At 45.7% G+C, this 15,396-nt stretch overlaps 1 protein-coding gene across 7 annotated transcripts in view; it reads left to right on the top strand.

Moving 5' to 3' along the window:
* The first annotated feature begins 10,973 nt into the window (after positions 1-10,973).
* Positions 10,974-15,396, top strand: part of ITSN2 (intersectin 2) — a 162,195-nt gene continuing 157,772 nt past the window's right edge. For 4 of the 7 annotated variants that reach the window (XR_004428488.1, XM_033176418.1, XM_033176421.1 and 1 more), the window contains exon 1: positions 10,974-11,432. The gene's annotated coding sequence lies outside the window, so the exon portion shown is untranslated. The remainder of the gene's footprint in view (positions 11,433-15,396) is intronic. The other 3 variants (XM_033176417.1, XM_033176416.1, XM_033176415.1) reach the window with 3 other exon arrangements.

Genomic DNA, 15,396 nt, shown 5'->3' with positions numbered 1-15,396 from the left:
AATTCCTGTGCTCAAGTGATCCACCTGCCTTGGCCTCCCAAAGTGCCAGGATTACAGGTGTGAGCCACTTTGCACAGCCTTTTACAGTTTTTAAATTAGAATCACATGATGTTCATGTTCATCAGGCAATTTATATTTGTGTATTCTAAATTTCAACATGTCTCAGCCATGGGATACATTCCTGACTCATTCTAAGAAGCTATGAAAAGCATTCATCAGACACCAAAATAGCTCTTAAACTTAATTATACTTAGAGTCAGGATTTTTGTGCCAAACACTCAACACTCAATACCAACCATTAATTATTATTTTCTAAATATTGAGAGTGTAGTATAAGCTGATAAGTACATGTCAAAACCTGGTCCCTGCCCCAAGGCTTACCGTATAAATGACAAAACTGAATCCATTTAGACTACACACTACATCAAATTAAAAGCAAGGCTAACTCGAAAGGCACAAAAAGTTCAAGGTCCTTTCGTTTTTCTTTCTTTCTTTCTTTTTTTTTTTTGAGACAGAGTCTCCTTGTGTCGCCCAGGCTGGAGTGCAGTGCCGTGATCTCGGTTCATGGCAACCTCCGCCTCCCAGGTTCAAGCGATTCTCCTGCCTCAGCCTCCCAAGTAGCTGGGATTACAGCCGTCACCACATCCGACTAATTTTTGTATCTTTAGTAGAAATGGGGTTTCACCATATTGGCCAGGCTGGTCTCGAATTCCCAACCTCAGGTAATCTGCCTGCCTCGGCCTCCCACAGTGCTGGGATTACAGGTGTGAGCTAGTGCACCCAGTTGGTTCTTTCTGTAAATCTCTAAGAAGTTACTATAATTCTAACCAGAATTTGTTGATTTGAGGGTAGAATTTTGTATTTTTAATCTTCTAACAATGACATTGCTGCTGTTCCAGGAAAGAACACTGAACGTAAGAAGACAATGTTAGAGTTGTAATACAATTTCAGTTATGCTCTCCTGTTGTTCCAAATGACAAAATCCAATTGTAAAAGAAAGCCCTTTGCTATCACCTAGATTCCTCCTAAGCATTTAAAGGAACTAAAGTATATCAATCCATCTTAATATTCTCTCAGACAGTGCATATTGCAAAAAAGATTTTTAAAATAGACTTTGTTTTTTAGAGCAGTTTTAGGTTCACAGCAACAATTTGGTGGAGGGTACGAAAGTTCCCCACATATCCCATACCCCCACACATGCATAGCCTTTCCCATTATCAATAATCCCTCAAAATTACAGCTGATGACCTGAATTGACACATCATTATCACCCAAACTTCATAGTTTAAGTTATAGTTCACTCTCGAGGTTCTACTTTCTGTGGGTTTGTACAAATTTATTATTATTTATTTCACTTTATTTATTTATTTTTTGAGACAGTCTCGCTCTGTTGCCCAGGCTAGAGTGCAGGGGTACCAACATAGCTCACTGCAGTCTCCACCTCCGAGGTTCAAACTGTTCCCTGCCTCAGCCTTCTGAGTTGCTGGGACTATAGGCATGTGCCGCCATGCCCCGCTAATTTTTGTATTTTTAGTAGAGACAGGGTTTCGCCATTTGACCAGGCTGATCTCGAACTCTTGAGCTCAAGCAATCCACCTGCCTCTGCCCCTCAAAATGCTGGGATTACAGGAGTGAGCCACTGCACTGATCAAATTAAAAGCAAGGGCAAAGATACTACTCTGTATCATACAGAGTGGTTTTGCTGCCTTAAAAGTTATCTGCCAGGCTGGCCGGGCGCAGTGGTTCACACCTGTAATCCCAGCACTTTGGGAGGCCGAAGTGGGTGGATCACCTGAGGTCAGGAGTTTGAGACCAGATTGGCCAACATGGTGAAACCCCCATCTCTACTGAAAATACAAAAATTAGCCAGGTGTGGTGTCAGATACCTGTAATCTCAGCTACTTGGGAGGCTGAGGTGAGAGGATCATTTGAACCCAGGAGGCAGAGGTTGCAGTGAGCCAAGATCGTGCCACCTCACCCTGGGTGACAGAGCAATATTCTGTCTCAAAAAAAAAAAAAAAAAGGGCCAGGCGTGGTGGCTCACACCTATAATCCCAGCACTTTGGGAGGCTGAGGTGGGCAGATCATGAGGTCAGGAGTTCAAGACCAGCCTGGCTAACATGGTGAAACCCCATCTTCACTAAAAATACAAAAATTAGCTGGGTGTGGTGGCACACACCTGTAGTCCCAGCTACTCGGGAGGCTGAGGCAGAAGAATCGCTTGAACCCGAGAGGTGGAGGTTGCAGTGAGCTGAGATCGTACCATTGTACTCCAGCCTGGGCGACAGAGCGAGACTCCGTCTCAAAAAAAAAAAAAGGTGATCTGCCAGGCATGACGGCTCATGCCTGTAATCCCAGCACTTTGGGAGGCTGGCAGGAGGGTTGCCAAAGCGCAGGAGTTTTAGACCAGCCTGGGCAACATAGGGAGACTCCTGTCTCTACAAAAAATTAAAAAAAAAAAAAAATTAGCCAGGCATGGTGGCACTCACCTGCAGTCCCAGCTACTTGGGAGGCTAAGTTGGGGGAGGGTCACTTGAGTGTGGGAGGTTGAGACTGCGGTGAGCCATGATCTCACTACTGTACTTGAGGCTGGGCAACAGAATGAGATGCTGTCTCAAAAAAAAAAAAAAAAAAATTATCTGTGCTCCACTATACATCCCACACTCTCTCTATTGAGAAGATGAAGCACAAGTGCAGAGATGAGACAGAGAGGGTCCCTGGACAGTGTTCAGTCCCTAATTCCATTTTGCCTGGTCCCACTCCTGTCCTTGGTGACACTGGCACACTCATCTTACCTTGTATATAATTAATTCTTTTTTTGCCTAGGCCCTTTGAGTTGATCCCTGTTATTTGCAAACATCTTAACTGATACAAATACCTGGTCACTTACATACAAAATTAAGAGTTTTATATTTCCCTATACAAAGGCATAAGAACAGCACTTGCTGAAATTACCGAAATGGGAAGTGAGGCTTATTACTTTTTGAAACACATGAAAAAAAATCTCACCACAGTGAGCCTTTGGCTTAAGCAAGCTTTGTTCAATAGATTTCACCGAAGGAGATGTTCTTTGCAAGGCTTTGATCACTATATTTGCCCAGAATAACTTTATTTTGAATGTATCAAAAGCTTTACAAAACATTGAACTGAAAATCATAAAAATAGAGACTTTTATTATGTTTGAAGAGTTCTATTGCCTAGAACTATTCTATTACACAACGAAAATAAACTGGGCCTCTCCCAGGATACCACCACCAGCTTTTGTTTAAACAGGTCATACGAAGTAGTAACAGATAACTTCTACAAAAAAATGCTATTAGTGCTTATATCTTGGAAAAAGAAGAAACTAGACAGAACTTGGAAAAGAACCACCTGACTATTCTCATCTGGTAGGAGAATCTTAAAAATCCCCTGAAGGACTCCAGAGAATTAATCTTGCTGAAATGTAGATGGCATATCTTATGTCATAATATTTATTTTTTTCAGCATCCAATGGCATTTAGTGAACATTTAATGGAGGCAGGCACCATGTTGCTATCTTGTTTATTCCTATATCCTCTTTGCTTAGCACAGTCTTAGGCATATGAAAGGCACACAATAAATATTTTTGATGAGCAAATGAATAACAAAAGATAAATAAGACTCAACCCATGTTTTCTGGTAAGCAGAGAATAAAACAATTTGTGTGATGAGACAATAACTAAATGATGATTTAAAAACAACCATCTTTTGAATATTTTATATAAAAATTTATATGAATTGATAAAATAAGAATACCATAAAACATAAATGGACAGTGTCTTAATCTTTTCAGGCTGATATAATAGAATGCCATAAACTGCATAGCTTCTAAACAACAGAAACGTATTTCTCACAGTTCTGGAGCCTGGGAAATCCAAGATCATGGCATGAGCAAATTCAATGTCTGGTGCTGGCCTACTTTCTGTTTCATAGATGATGTCTTCTAGCTGTGTCTTCACGTGGTGGAGGGGGCAGGTAGCTCCCTGGGGTCTCTCCTTCTTTTTTTTTTTTTTTTGAGACGGAGTCTCGCTCTGTCACCCAGGCTGGAGCGCAGTGGTGCGATCTCGGCTCACTGAAACCTCCGCCTCCCAGGTTCAAGTGATTCTCCTGCCTCAGCCTCCTGAGTAGCTGGGACTACAGGCGTGCGCCACAACACTCGGCTAATTTTTGTATTTTTAGTAGAGATGGGATTTCATCATGTTGGCCAGGATGGTCTCGATCTCTTTGACGTCGTGATTCGCCCGCCTCAGCCTCCCAAAGTGCTGGGATACAGGCCTGAGCCACCGCACCCGGCCTCCCTGGGGTCTCTTTTAAAGGGCACCCATCCTATTTGTGATTAGGTGATCTAACCACCTCTCAAAGGCCTCACCTCCCAATACGATCATCTAGAGGGTTAGGATTTCAACATGTGAATTTTGGGGGGACACAACATTGACTCCATAGAAGATGGAGAATATGAATACTTCAGAGAGGAAAATAATTTTATCAATAAAAAAGCCCAGCACTTTGGGAGGCCAAGGTGGGCAAATCACAAGGTCAGAAGTTCGAGACCAGCCTGACTAATATGGTGAAACACCATCTTTACTAAAAATACAAAAATTAGCCAGGCGTGGTGGTGGGCGCTTGTAGTCCCAACTACTTGGGAGGCTAAGGCAGGAGAATCGCTGGAACCTGGGAGGCGGAGGTTGCAGTGAGCCGAGATTGCACCACTGCACTCCAGCCTGGGTGACAGAGTGAGACTCTGTCTAAATAAATAAATAAATAAATAAGGCCGGGCGCAGTGGCTCACACCTGTAGTTCCAGCATTTTGGGAGGCTAAGGTGGGCAGGTCACCCGAGGTCAGGAGTTCAAGACCAGCCTGGCCAACATGGCAAAACCCTGTCTCTACTAAAAAATAAAGAAATTAGCCAGGCATGGTGGCAGGTGCCTGTAGTCCCAGCTACTCAGAAGGCTGAGGCAGCAAGAATTGCTTGAACCCAGGAGGTGGAGGTTGCAGTGAGTGGAGATTGAGCCACTGCACTTCAGCCTGGGGGACAGAGCGAGACTTTGTCTCAAAACAAATAAACAAACAAACAAACAAATAAAAGCCAAAACTATCCTGTTGAGGAGCTTCCGAGGTTAATTTTCAAGCAGTGTACTTTTTGTTCTTTCTTGCTCTCCTTCATGGTTCTACTAAATTAAACATCCTTAAACTATAGGCACAAGAAAAGGAAAAAAACATATCCACTCTATACATGCAACACAAAAAACAAAACCAGAAATGGCAAATAGCACCAAGCACCCAAATCCTAATCTCCTCTGAGCCCCAATGCAGAAAACTCTCCTGATCTGGCCATTCCTCCCTAGGGCAGATGAGGATGTTAACCAGCTTGAGGATGCAGGGCCCCACTTGGGGCAGTGATTTCATAGCTCTAAGTTTTAGATGTTCATCTTGTTTTCATGAGAGAAGTTAAGACAGGGCAAGTGTCAAGTATGTCATTTAAACAATCAAAATGTGGCCTCACATTTGCCTGTGGCTTACCCTTGTAGATTGTTCTGTCCCCTGGCATTAGACCAAGGGCAGCTATTCCATTTCCGTCTCCCTAGGGCCGTGGTAGAGGCAGTTAAGCAGTTATCTTTCTTAAATTTCATTGACTTAAGGGCTGGGCATGGTGGCTCACGTCTGTAACCCCTGCACTTTGGGAGGCCACAGTGGGACATTTCATTGGCTCAAGACATTATCTGGGAGAAGAAAATGTCAATATTACAAAAAAAAAAAAACAAAAAAAACCCCAGCCTGGCCAGACCGGGCCAAGCAGTACAAAATGATCTGGTTCATTGTATACTTTGAATTACAAAACTGTTGCTACCTAACCCCAGAAGAGCATGGCCTATGTTTCTCTAATTAAATAAGGAAAATAAAATCACAACTAGGCATGGGAAAATTCTCCAAACACAAGGCAAAAACCTGATTTTACCTCTCTTTCTTCATACCAACCAAAGTGAGACAATCACAAACAGCACTTTACTCTAATTCCCAGGATTGTTATAAGGATTAAATGAAATAATGAAAGTACTCTGCCAAGTGCAAAATGCTATACTGACATTAGTTACGTTATTATAAGAAGGGAACTGGTATCACTCCAGGTTTGTGCTGCAGACAGCAACAATGACATAAGCAGACAGCTGGGCATATCTGCCAGACAGGAAGCATTTCTGACTCTTGAACACAGATTGAATTCCCTTTTGCTGAGCTACACCTGCCAGACTGGAAGCCCCTGGTGCTTTGGTGATGAATGAACACGTCCTGTCCAGGGACTTTAGGGCCTCGCCCAGTCTGGCCCTTGACTCCACCCTGCAGTGCTGGCCTAGGCCCAAGTCTGGGCTAACTTCCCCCTTCAGTTTGCCTGGTACTGCCTTTCCGGTACATCAGGCCTCAAGCCAGAGTCTCAAGTTATGCACAACATAAGTGGCCCAATAATGAGAACACTCTTTCCTTCCATGCCAGGGCTGGGAATTTCCCTTCTCTCCTCTTTCCCCTGAAGTCACTCCTATTTCCACTTCTCTGCTTTTCTTCCGCCCCGGACTCCACAAGGGGATCTGTAAGGTCAAGAAGCTAAGAGAAGATCCAAGGACCAATTTTGTCCCATTCACCATTCCTGTGAATCGAGTCTCCACTGCTCCTCACCTGTGCTCACTCCTTACGAAGTCCTTGTTTCTAGTGGCCAGAACATGGTAGGGTCTTTTAAAAATTGTTAATTAATTAATTTAAAAAATATATAACTCATACGTACTGCTGTTCACATGGAACTCTTCCCCACTTCGGCCTTCAAAGTTCCCATCTGAATATTTGCTACAACTGCCAAGATCTGCGCCTGCATTGGCTCCAAACAGGCCTGTGCCCCAGGCTTCAAGTCTCAGGGCAGAGCGTCTGCAGGGCTGGGAGCTTGGGGTTGGGGGGTTGAAAAACGGGGAATGGCTCCGTCTGCTCAATCCTTTTCCTCCCTCTTCCTCTGCTGCTCCAGCATCATCCATTTTCAGGGTTAGTTTGTTTGGCAGGTGGGCAATATTATCATATGGAAACTCGGATCCTCAGGAAAGCATGAAGAGTGCCCAAAATAATAAATACCTGGATAAATTAAAACTATTTTTGTTGCCTGTATCCTATTAATTTCTTTATAAATTATTTATTTAAAACTTGGCTCACGCCTGTAATCCCAGCACTTTGGGGGGCCGAGGCGGGCGGATCACCTGAGGTCAGGAGCTCAAGACCAGCCTGGCCAGCCCTTGTTTCTACTAAAAATACAAAAAATTAGCTGGGTGTGGTGGTGGGAGCCTGTAATCCCAGCTACTCAGGAGGATGAGGCAGGAGAATCGCCTGAACCTGGGAGGTGGAGGCTGCAGTGAGCCAAGATCGCACCATTGCACTCCAGCCTAGGCAACAAGAGCAAAACTCCATCTCAAAAAACAAAACAAAACAAAAATAACCCGCCCACCAAAGTTATAGCATTGTCTTGGAGGTAAAAGCATAACATAAAATATGAGCTCCAGGTTCTCAAAGTCTTCCTACTCTATATGATAATGTATTTATCTTATGGGATGCTTGGAGTCTAGAACTGCTGCTTCTACCTATTCTATACTCTTTTACATTGCAGGCTTGTTTTGAGGGTAAACATGGTTGAAATGGGATACAGAATGGAATCTTTGAAAACTAACGTAAGGGGAGATTGATAGAACATAAGATATATATGGTTGAGGAGAAGGATCAATAATACACGGAAAAGAAAACAGATCGAGACTAAACGTTCCCAGGGTAAAAGCTAGGTCACCAGGAACAAGTCTAAGAATCTTGCCTAGATTGTGGCAGAGCTAGAGGAAGAGGAAAGTAACACGGTAGGACTTAGCTCCTCCAGGTATTTGATTTCCAGCTGGTGCCAGAAGTAAAGAAAAGGTGGTGGGATTTGGAGAATACTAAGGAAGAAATGTGCCGATAACTTCCAAGGGCTGCCCTATGAGAAGAGGAAGTCAAGGAACTGGGGTGGCGGCTGCATCATCTATAAGTGAATCATGAACACTGAGAGACACTAAGGATGATGAAGGTCCTGGGCAGACAGTACTGGCTGCTCCACGTGCAGAAATTCTTGATGAATATATTGAGTGCCCTGTAAGATGGTAAATGATAAGGATGAGGATAGAGGATGGGTATTATAAGCCTCATAGGAGAAGGGGTTTTTGCATGTGGGTGGAAAACTAGGATCTGGAAGCAGTCAAGGAGCAAGGAAAATGTTTCTTCAGCCACTTCCAAGGTCTGTGCTTCCCTCCTATATTCCATTCTTTATCTTGTTGAATAGAACTACCATTACCCAAAAACCCGAGAACTCTTTACTCCTTCTTCTCGTTCCTTATATCCAATCAAGACCAATCAAGACCAGCCTGACCAGCCCTTGTCTCTACTAAAAATACAAAAAATTAGCTGGGCATGGTGGTGGGAGCCTGTAATCCCAGCTACTCAGGAGGATGAGGCAGGAGAATCGCTTGATCCTGGGAGGTGGAGGTTGCAGTGAGCCAAGATCGCACCATTGCACTCCAGCACCAAATGCTTAATATTCAATCACCAAATCCAATCACCAAATGCTTAATATTGCCCAAATTTATCCCTGAATTACACAGGGTGGGAGGTATGTGTGAGAGAGAAGATAGATAACTAGAGGTGCTTGTATTTTGGACTGTGATAGAGTAGAACAGGATGGACAAACTGGCCTCAAAGTTCTGAAGGGAACTCTGGGATATAGTTATTTTAGTGCTTGGGATACTGTAGGCATGGTAATTCTGGAGCGACAGAAATCAATACTCTGATTTCCACCAGAGGTTGTTAGCTTTTTGGTAGGGAGGCTTTAAACTTAAAAAAAAATTTCTTTATAAGCATCTCTTTCTACAAATTCCATTTTTGTCCTGCTGAGGATTTGGCACCTCCTTTAGAAGGAAAGAGGACTCAAGGTGAATTGCACCAGGTCTGGAAACCCAAAACACAAATGACATTGGTCAAAGGATGGGAGAAAAATGAAGACTAGCTATGTGCCTTACAGGAATAAAAAATTGGTTTTACCTCTCAGGCCAACTCTCTGGAGCACTATGTTGTGAAGGATTCTGGGGCTTTGACTCTCAAACATGGGCTCCAAAAGGCCACATCAGTTAACTGGTGAAGTGTGCAATGCGATTGAGGCCATGGGCTCAAGAGTGCTATCCTTGGCCTGGGTAGTTTGTTTGCAGATGGGGACGGATTGGCTGGTCCCCAGCAAGTGAAGGGCCTCCTAGACTGATACAAGAGTCAGGCCTCTCTGTGTCACTGAGGCTCAGGACCTGTTTGTCAGGTCTTGGGCAGGTTCTAATCGAAGAGTTAGGAAAAACACTTAGTGTGAGAGCGGGAAAAGCCTGTTTATCATCATCCAAGTTTGGTCAATTCCTTGTGAGCTGGCTGGCCAGTTCAGATAGGCCTAGGTTTGGAGCCATTTCACCTTCACCTGCCTCAACAGGTAAGGAATGAAAGGATGCCATGGGGTAATTCGATCTACACAGATCAAATCATGGGGATATGAGTTTTGGACCCCGGACCAGCCCTCACCCTGCTTCTAAAAGCCAAAAGAAATCTTGGGTCTTAGTCGGGAGTGATGGCTCACACCTGTAATCCCAGCACTTTGGGAGGACGAGGTGGGCCGATCACCTGAGGTCAGGAATTGGAGACCAGCCTGGCCAACACGGTGAAACCCGTCTCTACTAAAAATACAAACAGCTGGGTGTGGTAGTGAGTGCCTGTAATCCCAGGTACTTGGAGGCTGAGGCAGGAGAATCGCTTGAACCTGGGAGGTGGAGGTTGCAGTGAGCACAGATCAATCGCACAGATCGTGCCACTGCACTCCAGCCTGGGCAATGTAGTGAGACTGTCTTGGGGGGGAAAAAAATAGAAATCTTGGGTCTTATATTCAAAAATCTTGAGTCTTACATTTGGTTACGTTCTTTTTTTTTTTTTTTTTTAGACAGAGTTTTGCTCTTGTTGCCCAGGCTGGAGTGCAGTGGTGCAACCTCAGATCACTGCAACCTCTGCCTCTCAGGTTCAAGCGATTCTCCTGCCTCACTCAGCCTCCCCAGTAGCTGGGACTACAGGCGCCTGCCACCACGCCCGGCTAAATTTTGCATCTTAGTTTCACCACGTTGGTCAGGCTGGTCTCCAACTCCTGACCTCAGACGATCCAACCGCCTCGGTCTCCCAAAGTGCCGGGATTACAAGCGTGAGCCACTGGGCCCAGCCGACATTTGGTTACGCTCATTAGGAAACACTAACTCCTCCCTCACCCAAATCAAAAGAAAGCCTTTTCCTTAAAGGAGCTTCTTGTCAAGGGCAAGCCTTTGGGATACGGTGGCGACTTGAGTTGAAGCCTGGTCTTTTGTGAGGAGACGAAGAACCGGGAGGGGAGAAAAGAGACAAATTCTGAGTTTGAGCTTGGCCTTTCCCTTGGCGAGCGGTGGGGAGGAAAGTTTAGCTTCGTCGTGCTAGGGTCTATGGGGACAGAGTCTTCCTACTGTGTGACTAGCGTGGAGGATGCTCCTTGTGGGCGCTCCGCGTGTGTTACGGCGGAGGGCGAGGAATGGTGAATGGATGACAGAGGGTATGGTTAAGTCCTCCAGGTCCCAGAGAAGGGTTCAAGAGGCCTGTAACAGACCCATGGGCAAGGGTGGGATCGACCTCCTTCCCACCTTCCACCCCCCAATTCCCAGAGATTTGTGCCCCCACATCAGTGGAGAAAACTTCGGCGAGTGAGAAGGTTCCAGGGAGAGCCCCGTGGCGGGGTGCAACAGCGATGTGGCAGGCATTGCTTGGGACTTTCCAAAAACCCGGGGTCTGCCGTGGCAGGAAAAGCACCACCCAAGTTCAACATGTCACCTCGCAGAGGAGGAGCCAGGTGGGTCTCCGCAGCTCCAGGAAGGGCTGCCCGGTCTGGGGCTTTGGGGCCTCCCCGAGGGCAGAGAGGAGCGCTTCGGACCCGACCGATTCGGAGCAGACTTTCAGGGTTCAGTGCCCCGGAACTCCGGGGGTGAGGAGCCACGCCCGGGCAGTTTCGGGCTCCGGAGGGTGGGGAGTCGGTGCCCGGCAGCGGGCGGGCCGTCAGCTGCCCGGCCCGGCGCCTACCTCCCCGCCCCCTGGCTTCCTGCGGAGGCCGCGGCCGCCATGTTGTCGTGGGGCTGAGGCGGCGCCCGCGGAGCCCTGAGCGGCTGTGACAGGCTACGCAACAGGTTCGCTGGCGGCGGCCTGACGACCAAGCCGGCTGCAGCGGCGGCGACGGCGGCAGAGCAGGGTCTCCCGGCGCCTGCCCGCGCCCAGACTGCCGGTGCTGAGGGGCGCGGAGTCGTGCCGTGACGTGCGGCGAGAGCGCCAGGTGGGTGAAGCCGCTAGCTGGGCTGCCGGAAGGCGCGGGGCAGGTGCGGGCGCCGCGCCCGCTGCCGGGAGGCTCCCCCGACCGGGCTGAGGCGGCTGCGCCCTCCGCACGACGGGGACGGGTCCTCGGGAGCACTGACGGCCCCTGAGCTAGGCCCCTGGCGGGCTCGGCCGTGCGGGGCGGAAACCTCCGGCCCCGGGTTCCTTCCCCTGCCGCCCGGCCGGGGCGGACGCCGGGGGGCCTGGGCTGGGCTGCCCCTTCCTTGCGGCCGAGCCCGGGTCCCCCACCGCGGCCTCGTCTGGCAGGTGGCGGACGCCGGCAAGGGTCGGGGGGCGGCGTGGCCCCCTCATTTTCGGGGTGCAAGCAGAAGAGAGCTCTGGGGGCACCCGCACGCCTCCTCGCGGACCCATTTTATTTTCGCGGAGTTGGTTTTCCTTCCTGGCAAGGGTTAGTGCGGAATGTCAGGTGAGCCGCATCCTAGTGCGTCAAAGTAGCCCGAGTCACGAGAGGACAGTGGGCGGATGCTTGGCGTCCACCGCTCGCGTTCCTCCGGAGTTGGAAATGTTAAATTTACCTTCGGCGTTATTGACTTGCAGGATATACAGGAAGCACCGAGAGATGTAATCTCTCAGGCCAGATAAAAGTTTATTTTTATTTTTATTTTTTTTAAAGACGTCTGCATATGCATAGTGAGTGGGTAAACCGAGGCTGAAACTGCAGATGGCTTTGCATCCTGTAGAAAGATGCTCCATTTGAATTTATTAATTATGCGCTTTGTCGCTCCAGAATTACCAATGGCAAGTGTGCTTTATTTGAAACTTGTGTTAATACCGAAATAGGAGTATGTTTTGATGAAGCCAACCCCTTTATGATAGGAATTAAGGTTAGCACAGAAATGACTTGCTTTGCTCTGTGCTTCTAGTTTGTTTCACTGGTGTTTGTTTGCTTACTCAGAAATAGGCAAGGTGTGACTTGAAATTTTATATTGTTGGCTCAGTTTAGGTAGCATAAGCTCTTATAGGTTAAAGCTTCTTAAGCGTTTCGAAAAATTGCCTCTCTCCCTGTGCTGGTGTGCTATGTTGTTAATCAGTGATAAAACCTAAAAGCTACCTAGAAACATCGCATAAAACATTTACACGAATTAGTAATGACGTCCTTCAAAATTTAAAGATACTGACAACTCTGATGTGTTTACTTTGAGCTTTTTTTGGCCGTGCCTGTCACTCTCTTGTAATTACAAAAGTAAATAAAGTGGATTTATTTTATGTTTTTGAAAACGTGGAAAAAATGTTCATTGCTGCTATTTTGATGTAGTATTAATAAGCAGTTGAAAAGCTTGCATTTTTTCGCCCTTCCATGTATTTATAACTATTCCCTGTGCCCACCTTTATAATGACAGGTAAACTCGTCCGAGAAAACTTGACCTGTACAGAATTATTAAGCAGGGAGGTACCATTATTCAGTACCTCTCAAGGCTAAAATCTTGATTTCTCCTGAATATGAGGAGGTGTGTTAGGCATGTTCTGGGAATTGGATTAATAGTGTTAAAAAATTTGTATTTTCACAAAAATAACATGTACCCGTCACCCAAACTCAGCAGCTTTCAAGACGCTTTTCTTTGTTTTTTTTTTTCTTTCTTATTTTAAAAAATCATTTAACCTTATGTCGTTAGTGTATCTTTTTTAAAGAGTGGGAAATTTCATATGTAACCTTAGGATTTTTAGTTTTAATGTAGAGTTTCACAAATTTCCATCTTTAGTAAGACAAAAGGATCACATGTTGGCTGTCTCCTTCAACTATACTTTGTTCAGTATAAAATATGTTTACCATGGTTGTCATTTATTGAGCACGTAACTGCATGTTAGACTCTATGCTAAGTGTTTTACATAATCGTTTAAAGCTTACTAAGGCCCTAGGAGTAATTATTATCCTCCCATCAAAAAGATAAGTGAAATGTTAACCTGAAGTTTGACTACTTTAGGTCTCTGAGCTAGTAAGTACAATAGCCAGGTTTCAAACCAAGAGCCTTTTAACTTCAGCACCTGTGCCTTATCTGGTATAGTCATCTTGGTTCATAAATTTAAAAAAGAGTTATATAGGTCGGGCACGGTGGCTCGCGCCTGTAATCCCAGGAGTTTGGGAGGTTGAGGCGGGCAGATCACAAGGTCAGGAGTTTGAGACCGGCCAATATGGTGAAACCCTGTCTCTACTAAAAGATACAAAAAATTAGCCAGGCGTGGTGGCGCGCACCTGTAGTCTCAGCCACTCAAGAGGCTGAGGCAGGAGAGTCGTTGAACCTGGGAGGCGGAGGTTGCGGTGAGCTGAGGTCGTGCCACTGCCCTACAGCCTGAGCAAGAGTGAGACTCTGTCTCAAAAAAAAAGAGTTATATGGGCATTCAGTAAAAAAAAAAATGTGTTGAGTGAATGACTGAAAGTACATATTAGTCCATTAGGTAGCATTTTTACATATTATATTTACTTGTAAAACATATTACCAAGTTGCAGAAATGATTCAGAATAAACGAATTACATTACCAAAAATGTGATATATTTATTACCATCTAACATGCATTTTCTTTTTCTTTTTTTGGATTCAAGTTTTTTTAGTACCTTACTTATTTATGGAAAACATTTGTAAAAAACTATTTTTGAAGAAAGGCAGACTTTCCTGTGCGCCGATTTTTTTTTAAATTAAAAAAATTAATTCTTGGCCAGGCGCGGTGGCTCAAGCCTGTAATCCCAGCACTTTGGGAGGCTGAGACGGGCGGATCACGAGGTCAGGAGATCGAGACCATCCTGGCTAACATGGTGAAACCCCGACTCTACTAAAAAATACAAAAAAACTAGCCGGGCGAGGTGGCGGGTGCCTGTAGTCCCAGCTACTCGGGAGGCTGAGGCAGGAGAATGGCGTGAACCCGGGAGGCGGAGCTTGCAGTGAGCTGAGATCCGGCCACTGCACTCCAGCCTGGGCGACACAGCAAGACTCCGTCTCAAAAAAAAAAAAAAAAAAAAAAAAAAAATTCTTAAAAAATTACTTCTTAAAAAAAACAAAAAATGGGATACACGTGCAGTACGTGCAGGTTTGTTGCATAGGTATACGTGTGCCATGGTGGTTTGCTGCACCTATTGACCCGTCCTCTAAGTCCCCTTCCCTCATTTCCCCCCCACAACAGATCTTGGTGTGTGTTGTGCCCCTCTCTGTGTCCATGTGTTCTCAATGTTCAACTCCCACATGAGTGAGAACATGCAGGTGTTTGTTTTTCTGTTCCTGTGTTAGCTTGCTGAGGATGATGGCTTCCAGTTTCATCTGTGTCTCTGCAAAGGACATGATCTTATTCCTTTTTATGTCTCCATAGTATTCCATGGTGCGTAGTATCACATTTTCTTTATCCAGTCTATCATTGATGGGCATTTGGGTTGGTTCGGTGTCTTTGCTATTGTAAATAGTGCTGCAATAAACATACATGTGCATGTGTCTTTATAGTAGAATGATTTATATTCCTTTGGGTATATACCCATTAATGAGATTGCTGGGTTGAATGGTATTTCTGGTTCCAGATCCTTGAGGAATCACCATACTATTTTCCACTGTGGTTGAAGCAATTTACATTCCCAGCAACAGCGTAAAAGCATTCCGTTTCACCGCAGCCTCACCAGCATCTATTGTTTCCTGACTTTTTAATAATCACCATTCTGACTGGCATGAAATGGTATCTCATTGTGTGTGTGTGTGTGTTTTCTGTTTTTTTTTTTTCTCTTTTTGAGACGGAGTCTCACTTTTGTTGCCCAGTCTGTAGTGCAATGGCACGATCCCGGCTCACTGCAACCTCCGCCTCCTGGGCTCAAGCGATTCTTCTGCCTCAGCCTCCCGAGTAACTGGGATTACAGACGCCCGCCACCACGCCCTGCCAATTTTTGTCTTCTTAGTAGAGACAGGGTTTCGCCATGTTGGCCAGGCTAGTCT

The sequence above is a fragment of the Trachypithecus francoisi genome, unplaced genomic scaffold (genome assembly GCF_009764315.1).
Source record: "Trachypithecus francoisi isolate TF-2019V2 unplaced genomic scaffold, Tfra_2.0 Lachesis_group17, whole genome shotgun sequence".
Lineage (NCBI taxonomy): Eukaryota > Metazoa > Chordata > Mammalia > Primates > Cercopithecidae > Trachypithecus > Trachypithecus francoisi.
Note: the sequence above shows the minus strand (reverse complement) of the source record. Positions and strands in the feature narration are given on the sequence as shown.